This window comes from Copadichromis virginalis, linkage group LG15 (assembly GCF_057382275.1).
Source record: "Copadichromis virginalis isolate Kocher_CV1m ecotype Utaka linkage group LG15, C_Virginalis_male_GT1.1, whole genome shotgun sequence".
Lineage (NCBI taxonomy): Eukaryota > Metazoa > Chordata > Actinopteri > Cichliformes > Cichlidae > Copadichromis > Copadichromis virginalis.
The window spans coordinates 12,404,147-12,426,576 of record NC_140632.1 but is presented as its reverse complement, the minus strand read 5'-3'; the positions used below and the strand labels follow the sequence as shown (position 1 = coordinate 12,426,576).

At 39.6% G+C, this 22,430-nt stretch overlaps 12 non-coding genes and 6 pseudogenes across 12 annotated transcripts; all 18 read left to right on the top strand.

Moving 5' to 3' along the window:
• The first annotated feature begins 791 nt into the window (after nt 1–791).
• trnal-uaa (transfer RNA leucine (anticodon UAA)) lies at nt 792–874 on the top strand. The gene has a single exon. It is a non-coding gene; the product is annotated as a tRNA-Leu (tRNA).
• Nucleotides 875–1,510: 636 nt separating this feature from the next.
• On the top strand, nt 1,511–1,701 carry LOC146692016 (U2 spliceosomal RNA). The gene has a single exon (XR_014915443.1). It is a non-coding gene; the product is annotated as a U2 spliceosomal RNA (small nuclear RNA).
• A 643-nt stretch (nt 1,702–2,344) lies between these two features.
• On the top strand, nt 2,345–2,557 carry LOC146692015 (U2 spliceosomal RNA; annotated as a pseudogene).
• Nucleotides 2,558–3,404: 847 nt separating this feature from the next.
• trnal-uaa (transfer RNA leucine (anticodon UAA)) lies at nt 3,405–3,487 on the top strand. The gene has a single exon. It is a non-coding gene; the product is annotated as a tRNA-Leu (tRNA).
• A 636-nt stretch (nt 3,488–4,123) lies between these two features.
• Nucleotides 4,124–4,314, top strand: LOC146692013 (U2 spliceosomal RNA). The gene has a single exon (XR_014915442.1). It is a non-coding gene; the product is annotated as a U2 spliceosomal RNA (small nuclear RNA).
• A 643-nt stretch (nt 4,315–4,957) lies between these two features.
• LOC146692012 (U2 spliceosomal RNA) lies at nt 4,958–5,169 on the top strand (annotated as a pseudogene).
• An 847-nt stretch (nt 5,170–6,016) lies between these two features.
• trnal-uaa (transfer RNA leucine (anticodon UAA)) lies at nt 6,017–6,099 on the top strand. The gene has a single exon. It is a non-coding gene; the product is annotated as a tRNA-Leu (tRNA).
• A 636-nt stretch (nt 6,100–6,735) lies between these two features.
• On the top strand, nt 6,736–6,926 carry LOC146692010 (U2 spliceosomal RNA). Its single transcript, XR_014915441.1, has one exon. It is a non-coding gene; the product is annotated as a U2 spliceosomal RNA (small nuclear RNA).
• A 5,559-nt stretch (nt 6,927–12,485) lies between these two features.
• LOC146692009 (U2 spliceosomal RNA) lies at nt 12,486–12,710 on the top strand (annotated as a pseudogene).
• Nucleotides 12,711–12,876: 166 nt separating this feature from the next.
• Nucleotides 12,877–13,068, top strand: LOC146692008 (U2 spliceosomal RNA). The gene has a single exon (XR_014915450.1). It is a non-coding gene; the product is annotated as a U2 spliceosomal RNA (small nuclear RNA).
• A 643-nt stretch (nt 13,069–13,711) lies between these two features.
• LOC146692007 (U2 spliceosomal RNA) lies at nt 13,712–13,924 on the top strand (annotated as a pseudogene).
• An 847-nt stretch (nt 13,925–14,771) lies between these two features.
• On the top strand, nt 14,772–14,854 carry trnal-uaa (transfer RNA leucine (anticodon UAA)). The gene has a single exon. It is a non-coding gene; the product is annotated as a tRNA-Leu (tRNA).
• Nucleotides 14,855–15,490: 636 nt separating this feature from the next.
• LOC146692005 (U2 spliceosomal RNA) lies at nt 15,491–15,681 on the top strand. Its single transcript, XR_014915439.1, has one exon. It is a non-coding gene; the product is annotated as a U2 spliceosomal RNA (small nuclear RNA).
• Nucleotides 15,682–16,324: 643 nt separating this feature from the next.
• LOC146692004 (U2 spliceosomal RNA) lies at nt 16,325–16,537 on the top strand (annotated as a pseudogene).
• Nucleotides 16,538–17,384: 847 nt separating this feature from the next.
• trnal-uaa (transfer RNA leucine (anticodon UAA)) lies at nt 17,385–17,467 on the top strand. The gene has a single exon. It is a non-coding gene; the product is annotated as a tRNA-Leu (tRNA).
• Nucleotides 17,468–18,103: 636 nt separating this feature from the next.
• Nucleotides 18,104–18,294, top strand: LOC146692002 (U2 spliceosomal RNA). Its single transcript, XR_014915449.1, has one exon. It is a non-coding gene; the product is annotated as a U2 spliceosomal RNA (small nuclear RNA).
• Nucleotides 18,295–19,141: 847 nt separating this feature from the next.
• trnal-uaa (transfer RNA leucine (anticodon UAA)) lies at nt 19,142–19,224 on the top strand. Its single transcript has one exon. It is a non-coding gene; the product is annotated as a tRNA-Leu (tRNA).
• A 636-nt stretch (nt 19,225–19,860) lies between these two features.
• Nucleotides 19,861–19,976, top strand: LOC146692000 (U2 spliceosomal RNA; annotated as a pseudogene).
• The last annotated feature ends 2,454 nt before the right edge of the window (nt 19,977–22,430 follow it).

Here is a 22,430-nt window from a genome sequence, read left to right as displayed (position 1 = left end):
ATACGCTAGATATATGCGTGCGTCTGCATATCTGGACATTGTCTTCGTGTAATCTTCCAAGGTTAGTCAGACTGAAATCTTGCGACTTAATATTTGTGAATGACTTACATTTAACTATTACCAGAATTACTAAATCCTGCCACTTGGACTGACACGTGGCTGGACACACACTTTCTATGGGAAATCAAAAAAATATGTCGTTTTGAACTGCAGTTACACTATTCTGGCTCCAATCCTGCAGTTACCTCTGTTGTCCACTAGAGACCAATAGAAGTCTTTAAAAACCGGAGGCTGCCATCTACAAGGACTCATGTTGATTATAGGTTTAACTCTTCTCTTTCTCTACATACTGCAGCTTTCTGTCCTCTGTGGCTGTAAATTACATCGTTTGAAAAAAAAAACACCACACAATTTTTTCTTGGCTTTTTAGCTAAAATCACCTGTATTGTCTGTTGTTTCCATTTGTGGATGGTTAATAGTGCAGAAGATTGTTTTTCTGTTTTCAGGATTACATGAAAACATTTTGGAACAGATCATTTTTGTATATAATAAATCTTAGGATAGTATTGGTTTTGATGATTTATAAAACAGCTGTGTGCCGTAGCCCTGGTAGTGTGGATCCTTAGTGTGTAAAGAGTAGATACCTCATGTAATATGTGTGAATGAAAATCCATGGACTTTATAAGAGTCCTCCATTTATGGCTATGATCCTAACAAACAAGATTAATACCTTTCTTTCTCCTACCAATCTTCCTGTTTCCTAAAGGAACACGCATGCACAATATATATGCACCAGGGTGGCCGAGTGGTTAAGGCGTTGGACTTAAGCTCCAATGAGCGCATGCTCTCGTGGGTTCAAACCCCACTCCTGGTATAATTTGGAGCCTCATGACTGGTAAACTGAAATGTATCTATGGGAGCAACAATGATCAATAGGAGTTTTTAGGAATTTTCTGTGAGCAATATCCCCCCACCCAGTCACCCCCAAAAAAGCTGGGATGAAAGACAAATGAGAGGTCTGTGCCAAGGTCGCCCCCTCTCAGTCTTACTGTACATGTTATATGTAGAACCGTTGGCTTGTGCAATTAGGGAAAGCCCAGACATAACAGGAATACAGTTACCGGGAGGAGAAACATTAAAAATGTAACAGTATGTAATTATCATATTATGAAAACAATTATAACGCCAAGAAAGTTATAAAAATGAATTGAAGACGCTCCGTCTCAACGACCGCTGATTGGACTGCAGGCGACCACGTGATTTTGAATCTCATTAACCGGCATGCGCTGACCGGCGTTTCAGAAACTAAAGTGTCGTCATATATGTGGCGCCGTTTAAAAACTGAAACATGCCGACCATAGTTATATTGTGATGTTTCGGAGGTAAAACGTCAGTAAAACATCGACCTGTCCTCTACCATTTGTTAGAAGGCGACTGTGTTCTTCATTGTAACCATGAGTTAGAGTTGCAGTAAGCAGAATGAGTCGTTTCTGTCGTGCGATATGTGGGTATCGCTTCTCGGCCTTTTGGCTAAGATCAAGTGTAGTATCTGTTCTTATCAGTTTAATATCTGATACGTCCCCTACCCGGGGACCATATATTAAATTGATTTTTGGAGCAGGGAGATGGAATAGGGGCTTGCTCCGTCCACTCCACGCATCGACCTGGTATTGCAGTATTTCTAGGAACGGTGCACCCCCTGAAGCTGTGAAAAACAAATGGCATTTGACTCAACAGTTTGTGCAAAGAAATTTCTTATACGCTAGATATATGCGTGCGTCTGCATATCTGGACATTGTCTTCGTGTAATCTTCCAAGGTTAGTCAGACTGAAATCTTGCGACTTAATATTTGTGAATGACTTACATTTAACTATTACCAGAATTACTAAATCCTGCCACTTGGACTGACACGTGGCTGGACACACATTTTCTATGGGAAATCAAAAAAATATCTCGTTTTGAACTGCAGTTACACTATTCTGGCTCCAATCCTGCAGTTACCTCTGTTGTCCACTAGAGACCAATAGAAGTCTTTAAAAACCGGAGGCTTCCATCTACAAGGACTCATGTTGATTATAGGTTTAACTCTTCTCTTTCTCTACATACTGCAGCTTTCTGTCCTCTGTGGCTGTAAATTACATCGTTTGAAAAAAAAAACACCACACAATTTTTTCTTGGCTTTTTAGCTAAAATCACCTGTATTGTCTGTTGTTTCCATTTGTGGATGGTTAATAGTGCAGAAGATTGTTTTTCTGTTTTCAGGATTACATGAAAACATTTTGGAACAGATCATTTTTGTATATAATAAATCTTAGGATAGTATTGGTTTTGATGATTTATAAAACAGCTGTGTGCCGTAGCCCTGCAGAGGAAAAAAAAAAAAGAAAAAAAGAAAAAAAAAAATCTGTTCTTATCAGTTTAATATCTGATACGTCCCCTACCCGGGGACCATATATTAAATTGATTTTTGGAGCAGGGAGATGGAATAGGGGCTTGCTCCGTCCACTCCACGCATCGACCTGGTATTGCAGTATTTCTAGGAACGGTGCACCCCCTGAAGCTGTGAAAAACAAATGGCATTTGACTCAACAGTTTGTGCAAAGAAATTTCTTATACGCTAGATATATGCGTGCGTCTGCATATCTGGACATTGTCTTCGTGTAATCTTCCAAGGTTAGTCAGACTGAAATCTTGCGACTTAATATTTGTGAATGACTTACATTTAACTATTACCAGAATTACTAAATCCTGCCACTTGGACTGACACGTGGCTGGACACACACTTTCTATGGGAAATCAAAAAAATATGTCGTTTTGAACTGCAGTTACACTATTCTGGCTCCAATCCTGCAGTTACCTCTGTTGTCCACTAGAGACCAATAGAAGTCTTTAAAAACCGGAGGCTGCCATCTACAAGGACTCATGTTGATTATAGGTTTAACTCTTCTCTTTCTCTACATACTGCAGCTTTCTGTCCTCTGTGGCTGTAAATTACATCGTTTGAAAAAAAAAACACCACACAATTTTTTCTTGGCTTTTTAGCTAAAATCACCTGTATTGTCTGTTGTTTCCATTTGTGGATGGTTAATAGTGCAGAAGATTGTTTTTCTGTTTTCAGGATTACATGAAAACATTTTGGAACAGATCATTTTTGTATATAATAAATCTTAGGATAGTATTGGTTTTGATGATTTATAAAACAGCTGTGTGCCGTAGCCCTGGTAGTGTGGATCCTTAGTGTGTAAAGAGTAGATACCTCATGTAATATGTGTGAATGAAAATCCATGGACTTTATAAGAGTCCTCCATTTATGGCTATGATCCTAACAAACAAGATTAATACCTTTCTTTCTCCTACCAATCTTCCTGTTTCCTAAAGGAACACGCATGCACAATATATATGCACCAGGGTGGCCGAGTGGTTAAGGCGTTGGCCTTAAGCTCCAATGAGCGCATGCTCTCGTGGGTTCAAACCCCACTCCTGGTATAATTTGGAGCCTCATGACTGGTAAACTGAAATGTATCTATGGGAGCAACAATGATCAATAGGAGTTTTTAGGAATTTGCTGTGAGCAATATCCCCCCACCCAGTCACCCCCAAAAAAGCTGGGATGAAAGACAAATGAGAGGTCTGTGCCAAGGTCGCCCCCTCTCAGTCTTACTGTACATGTTATATGTAGAACCGTTGGCTTGTGCAATTAGGGAAAGCCCAGACATAACAGGAATACAGTTACCGGGAGGAGAAACATTAAAAATGTAACAGTATGTAATTATCATATTATGAAAACAATTATAACGCCAAGAAAGTTATAAAAATGAATTGAAGACGCTCCGTCTCAACGACCGCTGATTGGACTGCAGGCGACCACGTGATTTTGAATCTCATTAACCGGCATGCGCTGACCGGCGTTTCAGAAACTAAAGTGTCGTCATATATGTGGCGCCGTTTAAAAACTGAAACATGCCGACCATAGTTATATTGTGATGTTTCGGAGGTAAAACGTCAGTAAAACATCGACCTGTCCTCTACCATTTGTTAGAAGGCGACTGTGTTCTTCATTGTAACCATGAGTTAGAGTTGCAGTAAGCAGAATGAGTCGTTTCTGTCGTGCGATATGTGGGTATCGCTTCTCGGCCTTTTGGCTAAGATCAAGTGTAGTATCTGTTCTTATCAGTTTAATATCTGATACGTCCCCTACCCGGGGACCATATATTAAATTGATTTTTGGAGCAGGGAGATGGAATAGGGGCTTGCTCCGTCCACTCCACGCATCGACCTGGTATTGCAGTATTTCTAGGAACGGTGCACCCCCTGAAGCTGTGAAAAACAAATGGCATTTGACTCAACAGTTTGTGCAAAGAAATTTCTTATACGCTAGATATATGCGTGCGTCTGCATATCTGGACATTGTCTTCGTGTAATCTTCCAAGGTTAGTCAGACTGAAATCTTGCGACTTAATATTTGTGAATGACTTACATTTAACTATTACCACAATTACTAAATCCTGCCACTTGGACTGACACGTGGCTGGACACACACTTTCTATGGGAAATCAAAAAAATATCTCGTTTTGAACTGCAGTTACACTATTCTGGCTCCAATCCTGCAGTTACCTCTGTTGTCCACTAGAGACCAATAGAAGTCTTTAAAAACCGGAGGCTTCCATCTACAAGGACTCATGTTGATTATAGGTTTAACTCTTCTCTTTCTCTACATACTGCAGCTTTCTGTCCTCTGTGGCTGTAAATTACATCGTTTGAAAAAAAAAACACCACACAATTTTTTCTTGGCTTTTTAGCTAAAATCACCTGTATTGTCTGTTGTTTCCATTTGTGGATGGTTAATAGTGCAGAAGATTGTTTTTCTGTTTTCAGGATTACATGAAAACATTTTGGAACAGATCATTTTTGTATATAATAAATCTTAGGATAGTATTGGTTTTGATGATTTATAAAACAGCTGTGTGCCGTAGCCCTGCAGAGGAAAAAAAAAAAAGAAAAAAAGAAAAAAAAAATCTGTTCTTATCAGTTTAATATCTGATACGTCCCCTACCCGGGGACCATATATTAAATTGATTTTTGGAGCAGGGAGATGGAATAGGGGCTTGCTCCGTCCACTCCACGCATCGACCTGGTATTGCAGTATTTCTAGGAACGGTGCACCCCCTGAAGCTGTGAAAAACAAATGGCATTTGACTCAACAGTTTGCGCAAAGAAATTTCTTATACGCTAGATATATGCGTGCGTCTGCATATCTGGACATTGTCTTCGTGTAATCTTCCAAGGTTAGTCAGACTGAAATCTTGCGACTTAATATTTGTGAATGACTTACATTTAACTATTACCAGAATTACTAAATCCTGCCACTTGGACTGACACGTGGCTGGACACACACTTTCTATGGGAAATCAAAAAAATATGTCGTTTTGAACTGCAGTTACACTATTCTGGCTCCAATCCTGCAGTTACCTCTGTTGTCCACTAGAGACCAATAGAAGTCTTTAAAAACCGGAGGCTGCCATCTACAAGGACTCATGTTGATTATAGGTTTAACTCTTCTCTTTCTCTACATACTGCAGCTTTCTGTCCTCTGTGGCTGTAAATTACATCGTTTGAAAAAAAAAACACCACACAATTTTTTCTTGGCTTTTTAGCTAAAATCACCTGTATTGTCTGTTGTTTCCATTTGTGGATGGTTAATAGTGCAGAAGATTGTTTTTCTGTTTTCAGGATTACATGAAAACATTTTGGAACAGATCATTTTTGTATATAATAAATCTTAGGATAGTATTGGTTTTGATGATTTATAAAACAGCTGTGTGCCGTAGCCCTGGTAGTGTGGATCCTTAGTGTGTAAAGAGTAGATACCTCATGTAATATGTGTGAATGAAAATCCATGGACTTTATAAGAGTCCTCCATTTATGGCTATGATCCTAACAAACAAGATTAATACCTTTCTTTCTCCTACCAATCTTCCTGTTTCCTAAAGGAACACGCATGCACAATATATATGCACCAGGGTGGCCGAGTGGTTAAGGCGTTGGCCTTAAGCTCCAATGAGCGCATGCTCTCGTGGGTTCAAACCCCACTCCTGGTATAATTTGGAGCCTCATGACTGGTAAACTGAAATGTATCTATGGGAGCAACAATGATCAATAGGAGTTTTTAGGAATTTGCTGTGAGCAATATCCCCCCACCCAGTCACCCCCAAAAAAGCTGGGATGAAAGACAAATGAGAGGTCTGTGCCAAGGTCGCCCCCTCTCAGTCTTACTGTACATGTTATATGTAGAACCGTTGGCTTGTGCAATTAGGGAAAGCCCAGACATAACAGGAATACAGTTACCGGGAGGAGAAACATTAAAAATGTAACAGTATGTAATTATCATATTATGAAAACAATTATAACGCCAAGAAAGTTATAAAAATGAATTGAAGACGCTCCGTCTCAACGACCGCTGATTGGACTGCAGGCGACCACGTGATTTTGAATCTCATTAACCGGCATGCGCTGACCGGCGTTTCAGAAACTAAAGTGTCGTCATATATGTGGCGCCGTTTAAAAACTGAAACATGCCGACCATAGTTATATTGTGATGTTTCGGAGGTAAAACGTCAGTAAAACATCGACCTGTCCTCTACCATTTGTTAGAAGGCGACTGTGTTCTTCATTGTAACCATGAGTTAGAGTTGCAGTAAGCAGAATGAGTCGTTTCTGTCGTGCGATATGTGGGTATCGCTTCTCGGCCTTTTGGCTAAGATCAAGTGTAGTATCTGTTCTTATCAGTTTAATATCTGATACGTCCCCTACCCGGGGACCATATATTAAATTGATTTTTGGAGCAGGGAGATGGAATAGGGGCTTGCTCCGTCCACTCCACGCATCGACCTGGTATTGCAGTATTTCTAGGAACGGTGCACCCCCTGAAGCTGTGAAAAACAAATGGCATTTGACTCAACAGTTTGTGCAAAGAAATTTCTTATACGCTAGATATATGCGTGCGTCTGCATATCTGGACATTGTCTTCGTGTAATCTTCCAAGGTTAGTCAGACTGAAATCTTGCGACTTAATATGCACATAATTTGGGGAAGTTAAAAGAATGTCCGAGGGATAATTGCACAGAGGAAGAAACGATTGAACACGTCCTATGGGGGTGCAAATATGCAAAAAAGGTATGGGCTGGAATGAAGAGGAGGTATAAGGGACTAGAGGCTTTGACATATGAGGAAATAACTTATCTTAGGCCTAAGGATAAAAAGAAGGAGGAAAATAAAATACGTTGTATGTTGTTATCAATTACAAAACTTAAGATATGGAGGGCAAGACAGGGGTATATAAGGGGGGGGTATGAATGGAAAGAGATGGGAACAATAAAGGATATAGAGAGGGAATTTGAGGGGATATATCGGCATGAATTACAAAGATGGGGAATAGACACGATTAAGGACAGGTGGAAGGATTATTATGAATGATGTAAAAGATGTTTTTGTGAAATATGAAAAGTATTCAATGGAATGTTGAGCAAATGGAAATGTAAGATGGTGTTGTAAGTAAAAAAAAAAAAAAAAAAAAAAAAAAAAAAAATCTGTTCTTATCAGTTACAAGGCGAGAAGCAATGCAGGATGGCGGCGGCGTCGGCCAATTTTCATGAGAGAAATACATGGATGCAAGGTACAAGAAATACTTTGAGATTCGAGTTGATGGAGAAAGAGGACGAGATTCATGACAGAATTAACTTCGGACGAAGGATCCTTTACGAGGCTTTAAAGATAAAGCCTGAGGAAATCTACTGCCTCCAGCAGAGTACGGCAAGTAAACATTATGATGTAACCTTTTGCACGGGAGAATGTGCGGAGGAGGTGAGAAGGAGATTTCACGGAGAAGAAAACGAAGAACTAAAGAAATATACGGTAACTCCTTTGTACAGAAATGATTATAGGATTTTAACGATCCATATGTATAACCCTTGGGTTTCGGAAGAGACAATTAAGTACTTCTTAGGAAGGTACGTCACAGTACTACCAGGAGTGCGCAAAATAAAGGATGGCTTAGGACTATGGACCGGAAAAAGACAATTCCGAGTCAAATTAAATGTGGATACGTCTACCGAGGACGGATATTGCCATCCACCCGCGGTATTCTCCATAGGAGCAGATAGGGGTTTCCTAGTGTATGCTGGGCAGCCCCAAGCGTGCAGAAAATGTGGCAGTACCGGACATAATGCGGACAGGTGTGAACAAATGAGGTGCAGGAGTTGCGGGAAGATAGGCCACATAACTAAAGACTGTAAGGAACCTAGAAAATGTCATTTGTGCGATTCAGAGACCCATATGGCAAGAGACTGTACTCGGCCAAGGTCATATTCTGAAGCGGCAGGAAATGAACATTACAGAAAATCGGATGCAGAAACTGATATCGGAAAAAGAACACAGGAGGCGCCAACGGCTGCCGAAGATCACCTTAACGAGGAGAGAGCTGGGAGCAAGGAAGGCGGAGTAGAGCAGAGGAATAAGGAGGAAGGAACATTACGTGAATCGGACGCCGAGAGAGAGAAACAAGCAGAGGACGGACAGGTGTGGGCAGTAGTAGCGAAGCCGCGGAGAAAATCAGCAAAGAGGCGGAGAAAGGTGAGCTCAGGTGCTTCTCCAGAAGAGACAAAAACGGAAGATAAAGAGGATAGGGAGGAACGGATCGAGCAGGTGGAAAATACGGAGGGACATGTTTTGAGGGGTACACAGACTGAATGCATGCATACCCCCTTAAGTGACTTCACTAGTGATGGGGATACGGGGGAAGAGGCTGAAAGCGAAGAAAAATCGGAAGATTCCTTTATTAAGAACTTATTGGCGCAGGTTAATATGAAGAGTTAAAAATGGGGATACTGAAATAAAACTCCTATGGTTTTGATTTGTTTTGGTTTTGCTTTGAGACCCCTTTTTTTTTCTTTTTTTGATTTATGTTTAAGACATGGGAAACTTTCGAATAATAACATTAAATGTAAGGGGACTTAGGAATGCTCGGAAAAGAAAAATGGTTTATGAATTTTTGTTGTATTATAATTTTGATGTCTGCTTGTTGCAGGAAGTACATTTAAAAGATGAGGGGGATGTTGACCTCTTTACGAAGGAATGGAGAGGAGGTGAATCGGTCTGGAGTATAGGGGGAGTACATGGGACTGGGGTAGGAGTGTTATGTGGGAATAAAAGTATACGAATAAAGGACAGTTATACTTTAATACAGGGAAGGGTTATGGTTGTAGATGTGGAAAAAAGTGGGACACAAAACCGTATAATAAATGTGTATGCATATGTGGATCCCAAATTAAGAAGAGAACTTCTTTCAAAAATGGACACTTGTTTTATGACAAGGAAAAATATTTTTGTGGGAGGGGATTTCAACTGTTCACTGGAGAAAATAAAAACTTCGCTCCCTTTTAAGACCTTTATAAAAAAATACAGTTTAATAGATGTAATGGCCACATTACAAGGGAAAAGAGTGGGGTACACATGGAAGAACACAAGAGGGATGGAAAGTAGATTAGATTACATCTTGATAGAGAAAAAGTGTAAAATAAAACAAGGGAAAATAATACCGGCTTTGTTCACAGATCATCAAATGATAGTGGTGGATTTGGAGATAGAAGGAATAGATTATGGAAAAGGATACTGGAAACTGAATAACGAAGTACTTATGGAAAAAGAATATAAGGAAAGGTTTGCAGAGCTCTTCCCTTTATGGGAGGAGATGGAAAGCTTATATATAAATAAACTGGATTGGTGGGAGGATGTAAAAAACAAAATAAAAAAGTTCACGGTGGATTATTGTACGGAAAGGTCCAGCGTAAGGAAAGAGGAATTTCGTATATTGCAAAAAGAAATAGAATATACTTATACACTACAAAATGAAAAAGGAAACAACAAAAACATGGACGAGAAAATGGAAAGTTTAAGATTGAAGCAGGAAGAACTACTTGAAAGGAAGGCAAGGGCTGAAACATATAAGATAAAGCAGGAGGAGTATGAGGAGAACGAGAAATGTTCGGCCTTTTTCTTTAAAAAGATGAAAAGTAAGGAAAAAAGGGAGTTATAATAAAATTAGAGAAGGATGGGAAAATGATAGAAGGGAAGGAAAATATGCTTAAAACGGCGAAGGAGTATTATGAGGTCTTGTTTAGAAAAGAAAAATTAGAGGGAGAAAAAGGGGATTTTTTCTTAAAGAAAATAAAAAAGAGATTAACGGGAGAAGAAAGCGACAGTTTAGAAGGGGAAGTTACAATAGGGGAGGCATATAAAGTATTAAAAGGAATGAAGGCAAACAAAGTGCCAGGGATAGATGGATTAACAAAGGAATTTTACGAAACCTTTTGGGGAATGGTGGGGATACATTTGTTGGGAGTTTTTAAGGAAATCATGGAGGGAAAGGAGATGACAGAGAGTATGAAGACGGGTGTGGTTTCTATTCTATTCAAGAAAGGTAACCCACAACAACTTGATAATTATAGACCGTTAACTATGCTATGTGTGGATTATAAGATCCTGAGTAGGATATTGGCAAATAGACTCGCGGGAGTAATGATGCAAATAGTGGAGAAGGATCAGACGTGTGGGGTCAGGGGGAGGCAAATGTCTTGGAACGTGCAACTACACAGAGACATACTCACATACGTTAGAGATAGAAATTTGCCAGCACTATGTGTGAGCCTAGATCAACAAAAGGCCTTTGATAGGGTAGATTATGATTTTTTGTGGAGGGTAATGCAGTATATGGGCTTGGGAGAGAAATTTAAAAAATGGGTAAAAAATTTATACAACGGCATAAGTCTGAAAATAAAAGTAAATGGATTCCTTACAGAAAAAGTGTATCAAACAAAGGGTTTGAGGCAAGGATGTCCATTATCTGTTGTTCTTTATGTACTGTATGTTGAACCTTTGGCTTGCGCAATAAGGGAAAGCCAGAGAGTAAAAGGGATTCCGATGCCGCGGGGGGAAGTTTTAAAGATATCGCAGTATGCGGACGATACAGTATTATATCTGGCAGATGATGATAGTCTAAAGGGTGCGATAGAAATTTTAGATATTTATGAAAAAGCGACTGGATCAAAGATAAATAAAGAGAAGTCGATGTATAAATATTTGGGGACATGGGAGGGTAGAAGAGATAATATCTGTGATTTTACTTTGTGCCAAGGCCCAATGAATATTTTAGGAATCACCTTTGGAAATAAGGAAGGAGATGAGCTTAGCAATTGGAAAAAAAGGTTAAGTGCGGTAGAAAAGAAGCTGGGCCTTTGGAAAGCAAGGAAATTAACAATTACGGGGAAGGTTCTGATTATAAAGAGTGAGGTGGTGCCGAAGTTATTACATCTGGCCTATGTGTTTCCGATGCCTCAGATCTACAGAGCGCAAATAACCAGAGCGATATTTAAATTTATTTGGGGGGGTTATGAGTATGTCAAAAGAACGCAAATGTATCAAGAAATTGAAGATGGTGGGAAAGGGGTACCAAATGTCCCTTTGAAGTTAGATACAATGTTTTATGCAAATGTATGCAAGCTATTGAAACAGAACTATGTCCATAAATGTCAAATATTGTTATGGTTTTGGTTAGCGATTCCATACCGTTTTTTGATAGGGTGGGAAAATAAGGGACCAAAGGCGGAAACTAGACCAAAATATTTTCAGAGGATGCTGGGATGGGGAAAGAAACATGCTGAATGTAAAGAGGTGGATACCGTACTAAACCATAAACTTTTATATAAGAAAATGGTATGGAAAGCTAACTATAACCAGGTACCGGTGAGTCCAGAAGTGTGGAAATGTGCACAGGATAAGACCTTTAAAAATGTTTTGAAGGATTTTAATTGGATGCATTTACACAAAAGGTTACCCGTGAGGATCATCATGTATGCACATAACTTGGGAAAACAGAAAAAGTGTCCGAGGGACAACTGCGTAGAAGAGGAAACAATAGAACACGTACTTTGGGGATGCGAATACGCAAAAAAGGTATGGGAAAGGGTAAAGGGGAAGTATAAAGGTTTGGGCACGGTGACTTATGAAGAGATTACCCTTTTCAGGGCTAACAGCATAGAAAAAGAGAGCTACAAAATACGTTGTATGTTGTTAACAATTGTAAAAATGAAATTGTGGAAGGCAAGACAGAGTTGTATAACGGGAGGATATAAAGAGGGGGAAATAGGTACGACTAAAGCTGTAGAGAGGGAATTTGAAAAGACATACTGGCATGAACTACAAAAATGGGGAATAGACACGATCAAGGATAGATGGAAAGATTTCCCTTCCTTCTTTACTGCGAAGGCACCTAAAAAGTGGTGGTAGGTAAAGAGTAAGGAAGGGAGAAAGGGAAAAGGAGCAATGAAAAGCAATAAGTTATATGAATATGTTACATGAAAATGATTGGTTTGCGATGAATGAATGTGGGAAAGAAATGAAATGTAAATATGTCTTTGTAATGGAAATGGAAAAAGTTTTTTGAATTGTTGTGGAAAGAAAATAAAAGAAGTAAAAAAAAAAAAAAAAAAAAAAAAAAAAAAAATCTGTTCTTATCAGTTTAATATCTGATACGTCCCCTACCCGGGGACCATATATTAAATTGATTTTTGGAGCAGGGAGATGGAATAGGGGCTTGCTCCGTCCACTCCACGCATCGACCTGGTATTGCAGTATTTCTAGGAACGGTGCACCCCCTGAAGCTGTGAAAAACAAATGGCATTTGACTCAACAGTTTGTGCAAAGAAATTTCTTATACGCTAGATATATGCGTGCGTCTGCATATCTGGACATTGTCTTCGTGTAATCTTCCAAGGTTAGTCAGACTGAAATCTTGCGACTTAATATTTGTGAATGACTTACATTTAACTATTACCACAATTACTAAATAAAGAAAAAAAAAATCTGTTCTTATCAGTTTAATATCTGATACGTCCCCTACCCGGGGACCATATATTAAATTGATTTTTGGAGCAGGGAGATGGAATAGGGGCTTGCTCCGTCCACTCCACGCATCGACCTGGTATTGCAGTATTTCTAGGAACGGTGCACCCCCTGAAGCTGTGAAAAACAAATGGCATTTGACTCAACAGTTTGTGCAAAGAAATTTCTTATACGCTAGATATATGCGTGCGTCTGCATATCTGGACATTGTCTTCGTGTAATCTTCCAAGGTTAGTCAGACTGAAATCTTGCGACTTAATATTTGTGAATGACTTACATTTAACTATTACCAGAATTACTAAATCCTGCCACTTGGACTGACACGTGGCTGGACACACACTTTCTATGGGAAATCAAAAAAATATCTCGTTTTGAACTGCAGTTACACTATTCTGGCTCCAATCCTGCAGTTACCTCTGTTGTCCACTAGAGACCAATAGAAGTCTTTAAAAACCGGAGGCTTCCATCTACAAGGACTCATGTTGATTATAGGTTTAACTCTTCTCTTTCTCTACATACTGCAGCTTTCTGTCCTCTGTGGCTGTAAATTACATCGTTTGAAAAAAAAAACACCACACAATTTTTTCTTGGCTTTTTAGCTAAAATCACCTGTATTGTCTGTTGTTTCCATTTGTGGATGGTTAATAGTGCAGAAGATTGTTTTTCTGTTTTCAGGATTACATGAAAACATTTTGGAACAGATCATTTTTGTATATAATAAATCTTAGGATAGTATTGGTTTTGATGATTTATAAAACAGCTGTGTGCCGTAGCCCTGCAGAGGAAAAAAAAAAAAGAAAAAAAGAAAAAAAAAAATCTGTTCTTATCAGTTTAATATCTGATACGTCCCCTACCCGGGGACCATATATTAAATTGATTTTTGGAGCAGGGAGATGGAATAGGGGCTTGCTCCGTCCACTCCACGCATCGACCTGGTATTGCAGTATTTCTAGGAACGGTGCACCCCCTGAAGCTGTGAAAAACAAATGGCATTTGACTCAACAGTTTGTGCAAAGAAATTTCTTATACGCTAGATATATGCGTGCGTCTGCATATCTGGACATTGTCTTCGTGTAATCTTCCAAGGTTAGTCAGACTGAAATCTTGCGACTTAATATTTGTGAATGACTTACATTTAACTATTACCAGAATTACTAAATCCTGCCACTTGGACTGACACGTGGCTGGACACACACTTTCTATGGGAAATCAAAAAAATATGTCGTTTTGAACTGCAGTTACACTATTCTGGCTCCAATCCTGCAGTTACCTCTGTTGTCCACTAGAGACCAATAGAAGTCTTTAAAAACCGGAGGCTGCCATCTACAAGGACTCATGTTGATTATAGGTTTAACTCTTCTCTTTCTCTACATACTGCAGCTTTCTGTCCTCTGTGGCTGTAAATTACATCGTTTGAAAAAAAAAACACCACACAATTTTTTCTTGGCTTTTTAGCTAAAATCACCTGTATTGTCTGTTGTTTCCATTTGTGGATGGTTAATAGTGCAGAAGATTGTTTTTCTGTTTTCAGGATTACATGAAAACATTTTGGAACAGATCATTTTTGTATATAATAAATCTTAGGATAGTATTGGTTTTGATGATTTATAAAACAGCTGTGTGCCGTAGCCCTGGTAGTGTGGATCCTTAGTGTGTAAAGAGTAGATACCTCATGTAATATGTGTGAATGAAAATCCATGGACTTTATAAGAGTCCTCCATTTATGGCTATGATCCTAACAAACAAGATTAATACCTTTCTTTCTCCTACCAATCTTCCTGTTTCCTAAAGGAACACGCATGCACAATATATATGCACCAGGGTGGCCGAGTGGTTAAGGCGTTGGACTTAAGCTCCAATGAGCGCATGCTCTCGTGGGTTCAAACCCCACTCCTGGTATAATTTGGAGCCTCATGACTGGTAAACTGAAATGTATCTATGGGAGCAACAATGATCAATAGGAGTTTTTAGGAATTTTCTGTGAGCAATATCCCCCCACCCAGTCACCCCCAAAAAAGCTGGGATGAAAGACAAATGAGAGGTCTGTGCCAAGGTCGCCCCCTCTCAGTCTTACTGTACATGTTATATGTAGAACCGTTGGCTTGTGCAATTAGGGAAAGCCCAGACATAACAGGAATACAGTTACCGGGAGGAGAAACATTAAAAATGTAACAGTATGTAATTATCATATTATGAAAACAATTATAACGCCAAGAAAGTTATAAAAATGAATTGAAGACGCTCCGTCTCAACGACCGCTGATTGGACTGCAGGCGACCACGTGATTTTGAATCTCATTAACCGGCATGCGCTGACCGGCGTTTCAGAAACTAAAGTGTCGTCATATATGTGGCGCCGTTTAAAAACTGAAACATGCCGACCATAGTTATATTGTGATGTTTCGGAGGTAAAACGTCAGTAAAACATCGACCTGTCCTCTACCATTTGTTAGAAGGCGACTGTGTTCTTCATTGTAACCATGAGTTAGAGTTGCAGTAAGCAGAATGAGTCGTTTCTGTCGTGCGATATGTGGGTATCGCTTCTCGGCCTTTTGGCTAAGATCAAGTGTAGTATCTGTTCTTATCAGTTTAATATCTGATACGTCCCCTACCCGGGGACCATATATTAAATTGATTTTTGGAGCAGGGAGATGGAATAGGGGCTTGCTCCGTCCACTCCACGCATCGACCTGGTATTGCAGTATTTCTAGGAACGGTGCACCCCCTGAAGCTGTGAAAAACAAATGGCATTTGACTCAACAGTTTGTGCAAAGAAATTTCTTATACGCTAGATATATGCGTGCGTCTGCATATCTGGACATTGTCTTCGTGTAATCTTCCAAGGTTAGTCAGACTGAAATCTTGCGACTTAATATTTGTGAATGACTTACATTTAACTATTACCAGAATTACTAAATCCTGCCACTTGGACTGACACGTGGCTGGACACACATTTTCTATGGGAAATCAAAAAAATATCTCGTTTTGAACTGCAGTTACACTATTCTGGCTCCAATCCTGCAGTTACCTCTGTTGTCCACTAGAGACCAATAGAAGTCTTTAAAAACCGGAGGCTTCCATCTACAAGGACTCATGTTGATTATAGGTTTAACTCTTCTCTTTCTCTACATACTGCAGCTTTCTGTCCTCTGTGGCTGTAAATTACATCGTTTGAAAAAAAAAACACCACACAATTTTTTCTTGGCTTTTTAGCTAAAATCACCTGTATTGTCTGTTGTTTCCATTTGTGGATGGTTAATAGTGCAGAAGATTGTTTTTCTGTTTTCAGGATTACATGAAAACATTTTGGAACAGATCATTTTTGTATATAATAAATCTTAGGATAGTATTGGTTTTGATGATTTATAAAACAGCTGTGTGCCGTAGCCCTGCAGAGGAAAAAAAAAAAAGAAAAAAAGAAAAAAAAAAATCTGTTCTTATCAGTTTAATATCTGATACGTCCCCTACCCGGGGACCATATATTAAATTGATTTTTGGAGCAGGGAGATGGAATAGGGGCTTGCTCCGTCCACTCCACGCATCGACCTGGTATTGCAGTATTTCTAGGAACGGTGCACCCCCTGAAGCTGTGAAAAACAAATGGCATTTGACTCAACAGTTTGTGCAAAGAAATTTCTTATACGCTAGATATATGCGTGCGTCTGCATATCTGGACATTGTCTTCGTGTAATCTTCCAAGGTTAGTCAGACTGAAATCTTGCGACTTAATATTTGTGAATGACTTACATTTAACTATTACCAGAATTACTAAATCCTGCCACTTGGACTGACACGTGGCTGGACACACACTTTCTATGGGAAATCAAAAAAATATGTCGTTTTGAACTGCAGTTACACTATTCTGGCTCCAATCCTGCAGTTACCTCTGTTGTCCACTAGAGACCAATAGAAGTCTTTAAAAACCGGAGGCTGCCATCTACAAGGACTCATGTTGATTATAGGTTTAACTCTTCTCTTTCTCTACATACTGCAGCTTTCTGTCCTCTGTGGCTGTAAATTACATCGTTTGAAAAAAAAAACACCACACAATTTTTTCTTGGCTTTTTAGCTAAAATCACCTGTATTGTCTGTTGTTTCCATTTGTGGATGGTTAATAGTGCAGAAGATTGTTTTTCTGTTTTCAGGATTACATGAAAACATTTTGGAACAGATCATTTTTGTATATAATAAATCTTAGGATAGTATTGGTTTTGATGATTTATAAAACAGCTGTGTGCCGTAGCCCTGGTAGTGTGGATCCTTAGTGTGTAAAGAGTAGATACCTCATGTAATATGTGTGAATGAAAATCCATGGACTTTATAAGAGTCCTCCATTTATGGCTATGATCCTAACAAACAAGATTAATACCTTTCTTTCTCCTACCAATCTTCCTGTTTCCTAAAGGAACACGCATGCACAATATATATGCACCAGGGTGGCCGAGTGGTTAAGGCGTTGGACTTAAGCTCCAATGAGCGCATGCTCTCGTGGGTTCAAACCCCACTCCTGGTATAATTTGGAGCCTCATGACTGGTAAACTGAAATGTATCTATGGGAGCAACAATGATCAATAGGAGTTTTTAGGAATTTTCTGTGAGCAATATCCCCCCACCCAGTCACCCCCAAAAAAGCTGGGATGAAAGACAAATGAGAGGTCTGTGCCAAGGTCGCCCCCTCTCAGTCTTACTGTACATGTTATATGTAGAACCGTTGGCTTGTGCAATTAGGGAAAGCCCAGACATAACAGGAATACAGTTACCGGGAGGAGAAACATTAAAAATGTAACAGTATGTAATTATCATATTATGAAAACAATTATAACGCCAAGAAAGTTATAAAAATGAATTGAAGACGCTCCGTCTCAACGACCGCTGATTGGACTGCAGGCGACCACGTGATTTTGAATCTCATTAACCGGCATGCGCTGACCGGCGTTTCAGAAACTAAAGTGTCGTCATATATGTGGCGCCGTTTAAAAACTGAAACATGCCGACCATAGTTATATTGTGATGTTTCGGAGGTAAAACGTCAGTAAAACATCGACCTGTCCTCTACCATTTGTTAGAAGGCGACTGTGTTCTTCATTGTAACCATGAGTTAGAGTTGCAGTAAGCAGAATGAGTCGTTTCTGTCGTGCGATATGTGGGTATCGCTTCTCGGCCTTTTGGCTAAGATCAAGTGTAGTATCTGTTCTTATCAGTTTAATATCTGATACGTCTCCTACCCGGGGACCATATATTAAATTGATTTTTGGAGCAGGGAGATGGAATAGGGGCTTGCTCCGTCCACTCCACGCATCGACCTGGTATTGCAGTATTTCTAGGAACGGTGCACCCCCTGAAGCTGTGAAAAACAAATGGCATTTGACTCAACAGTTTGTGCAAAGAAATTTCTTATACGCTAGATATATGCGTGCGTCTGCATATCTGGACATTGTCTTCGTGTAATCTTCCAAGGTTAGTCAGACTGAAATCTTGCGACTTAATATTTGTGAATGACTTACATTTAACTATTACCAGAATTACTAAATCCTGCCACTTGGACTGACACGTGGCTGGACACACATTTTCTATGGGAAATCAAAAAAATATCTCGTTTTGAACTGCAGTTACACTATTCTGGCTCCAATCCTGCAGTTACCTCTGTTGTCCACTAGAGACCAATAGAAGTCTTTAAAAACCGGAGGCTTCCATCTACAAGGACTCATGTTGATTATAGGTTTAACTCTTCTCTTTCTCTACATACTGCAGCTTTCTGTCCTCTGTGGCTGTAAATTACATCGTTTGAAAAAAAAAACACCACACAATTTTTTCTTGGCTTTTTAGCTAAAATCACCTGTATTGTCTGTTGTTTCCATTTGTGGATGGTTAATAGTGCAGAAGATTGTTTTTCTGTTTTCAGGATTACATGAAAACATTTTGGAACAGATCATTTTTGTATATAATAAATCTTAGGATAGTATTGGTTTTGATGATTTATAAAACAGCTGTGTGCCGTAGCCCTGGTAGTGTGGATCCTTAGTGTGTAAAGAGTAGATACCTCATGTAATATGTGTGAATGAAAATCCATGGACTTTATAAGAGTCCTCCATTTATGGCTATGATCCTAACAAACAAGATTAATACCTTTCTTTCTCCTACCAATCTTCCTGTTTCCTAAAGGAACACGCATGCACAATATATATGCACCAGGGTGGCCGAGTGGTTAAGGCGTTGGACTTAAGCTCCAATGAGCGCATGCTCTCGTGGGTTCAAACCCCACTCCTGGTATAATTTGGAGCCTCATGACTGGTAAACTGAAATGTATCTATGGGAGCAACAATGATCAATAGGAGTTTTTAGGAATTTTCTGTGAGCAATATCCCCCCACCCAGTCACCCCCAAAAAAGCTGGGATGAAAGACAAATGAGAGGTCTGTGCCAAGGTCGCCCCCTCTCAGTCTTACTGTACATGTTATATGTAGAACCGTTGGCTTGTGCAATTAGGGAAAGCCCAGACATAACAGGAATACAGTTACCGGGAGGAGAAACATTAAAAATGTAACAGTATGTAATTATCATATTATGAAAACAATTATAACGCCAAGAAAGTTATAAAAATGAATTGAAGACGCTCCGTCTCAACGACCGCTGATTGGACTGCAGGCGACCACGTGATTTTGAATCTCATTAACCGGCATGCGCTGACCGGCGTTTCAGAAACTAAAGTGTCGTCATATATGTGGCGCCGTTTAAAAACTGAAACATGCCGACCATAGTTATATTGTGATGTTTCGGAGGTAAAACGTCAGTAAAACATCGACCTGTCCTCTACCATTTGTTAGAAGGCGACTGTGTTCTTCATTGTAACCATGAGTTAGAGTTGCAGTAAGCAGAATGAGTCGTTTCTGTCGTGCGATATGTGGGTATCGCTTCTCGGCCTTTTGGCTAAGATCAAGTGTAGTATCTGTTCTTATCAGTTACAAGGCGAGAAGCAATGTAGGATGGCGGCGACGTCGGCCAATTTTTCGGAGAGGAATACATGGTCGTATGGAACGAGGAATACCTTGAGATTCGAACTAATGGATAAAGAAAAGGATTTCCATGACAGAATTAATTTCGGACGAAGGATTCTTTATGATGCATTGAAGGTACAACCAGAGGAAATCTACTGCCTCCAGCAAAGTACGGCAAGTAAGCACTATGACGTGACTTTTTGCACGGGAGAGTACGCGGAGGAGGTGAGAAAGAGATGTGGTACAGAAGAAAATGAAGAACTAAAAAAATATATGGTAACCCCGTTATACAGGAACGATTATAGGATTTTAACGGTGCACATGTATAATCCCTGGGTTACAGAAGAGACCATTAAGTACTTCCTGGGGCGGTACGTTACAGTGCTCCCAGGGGTACGAAAAATAAAGGACGGGCTAGGCCTATGGACTGGAAAAAGACAGTTTCGGGTAAAACTTAAAATGGATATGACAACGGAAGATGGATACTGCCACCCGCCTGCAGTGTTTTCCATCGGAGCAGACAGAGGTTTTTTGGTGTATGCAGGACAGCCACAAGCATGCAGAAAATGCGGCAGTACGGGACATAATGCAGACAATTGTGAGCAGGTGAGGTGTAGGAGCTGCGGGAAAAATGGCCATATCACAAGAGACTGCAAAGAGCCTAGAAGGTGTCACTTATGTGGCTCAGATACACATATGGCAAGAGATTGCACTAGGCCCAGATCATATTCGGAAGCAGCTAAAGCAGGGACCGAGGTAGAGCGGTATGAAGAAACGGATATAGGAACAAATATTGGGGAAAGCGCACAAGAGGCGCCACCAGCAGAAAGGAATCAGACTAATGAGGAAGAAGGGGGGGGAGAGGATGGGGCCGAACAAGGAAAAGAAGAAGGCGATAAGATGGGGGAGAAAAATGGGGAGAAGCAGTGCGAAGAAGGACAAATATGGGAAGTGGCAGCTAAGCCACGAAGAAAGTCGGCCAAAAGGCGTAGGAGAGTGAGCTCGGGAGTCCCTCCAGGAGAGACTAATTTGAAAGAAGATAAAGGAGAGCGGATGGAAGAGGGAGGGGAGATGGGAGCGTATGTGTTGAGAGGGACGCAGACTGAATGTATGCACACACCAATGAGTGATTTAACGAGTGATGGAGACGTTGAAGAAGAAGAAGTAGAAAGTGAAGAAAAATCGGAAGATTCATTTATAAAAAATTTGCTGGCGCAAGTCAACATGGACTAATAAGGGAGGGGAAAATGGACGACAGAGGTTTTTCTTTTTTTTTCTTTTTCGGCTCTAATTTTGTAAAGTTTTCCTTTTTTTCCAGGGGATATGAAGATCAAAAAAGACCACTAGGAGATGGTATCTGTTTTTTTCTTTTGTTTCTTTGTTATAAAATTATTAAGTGCCCTCTGCTTAGGTGTATAGATACCCCTTTTTTTACTACAAAATGGTGAGGTTCCGAATAATTACGTTAAATGTAAGGGGGTTAAAAAATGCCAGAAAAAGACAAATGGTATATGAATTTCTGTTGTTTTATAATTTTGATGTATGTTTATTACAGGAGGTACATTTGAAGGACGAGAAGGATGTTGTTATTTTTTCGGAGCAGTGGAGGGGGGGTGAATCGGCATGGAGTATAGGAGGAGTATATGGGACAGGGGTGGGAGTGTTGTGTGGAAATAAAAGTATAAAAATAAAAGAAAGTTATACGGTGATACAGGGAAGAGTGATGGTGGTAGATGTAGAAAAAAACGGAGTCCAAAGCCGGATAATAAATGTGTACGCACATGTGGATCCAAAACAAAGAAGAGAACTCCTTTTGTCGATGGACACTTGTTTTATTACAAGGAAAAATATTATAGTGGGAGGGGATTTTAATGTATCTTTAGAAAAAGAAAAATTTTCTCTCCCATTAAAGACATTTATAAGACAATATGGGTTAACGGATGTTATGGGCAGACTTCTGGGGAAAAAAGTAGGGTATACATGGAGAAATACAAGGGGGGTACAGAGTAGGTTGGACTATATTTTGATAGATAAAAAGTGTAAAATTAAAGGGGGAAAAACGATTCCGGTTCTACTCACGGATCACCAGGCGGTAGAGGTGGATTTGGAGATAGAAGGGATGGAATACGGGAAGGGATATTGGAAATTAAATAATGAGGTGTTAAAGGAAAAAGATTATAGGGATAAATTTCTAGAGATCTTCCCTTTATGGGTGAAAGTAAAAGAACTTTATGGAAAAAAAGGGGATTGGTGGGAGGATGTAAAATGCAAGATAAAAAAATTTACGATAGAATATTGTACAGATAGATCTAAACGTAGAAAAGAAGAATTTAATATGTTACAAAAAGAGATAGAACATATTTATGTTATACAAAAGGAGGGGAAGGAAAAAAATGTAGATTTGAAAATTGAAGACTTAAAGGTGAGGCAAGAAGAGTTATTAGAGAGGAAGGCAAGAGCAGAAACATATAAATTAAAACAG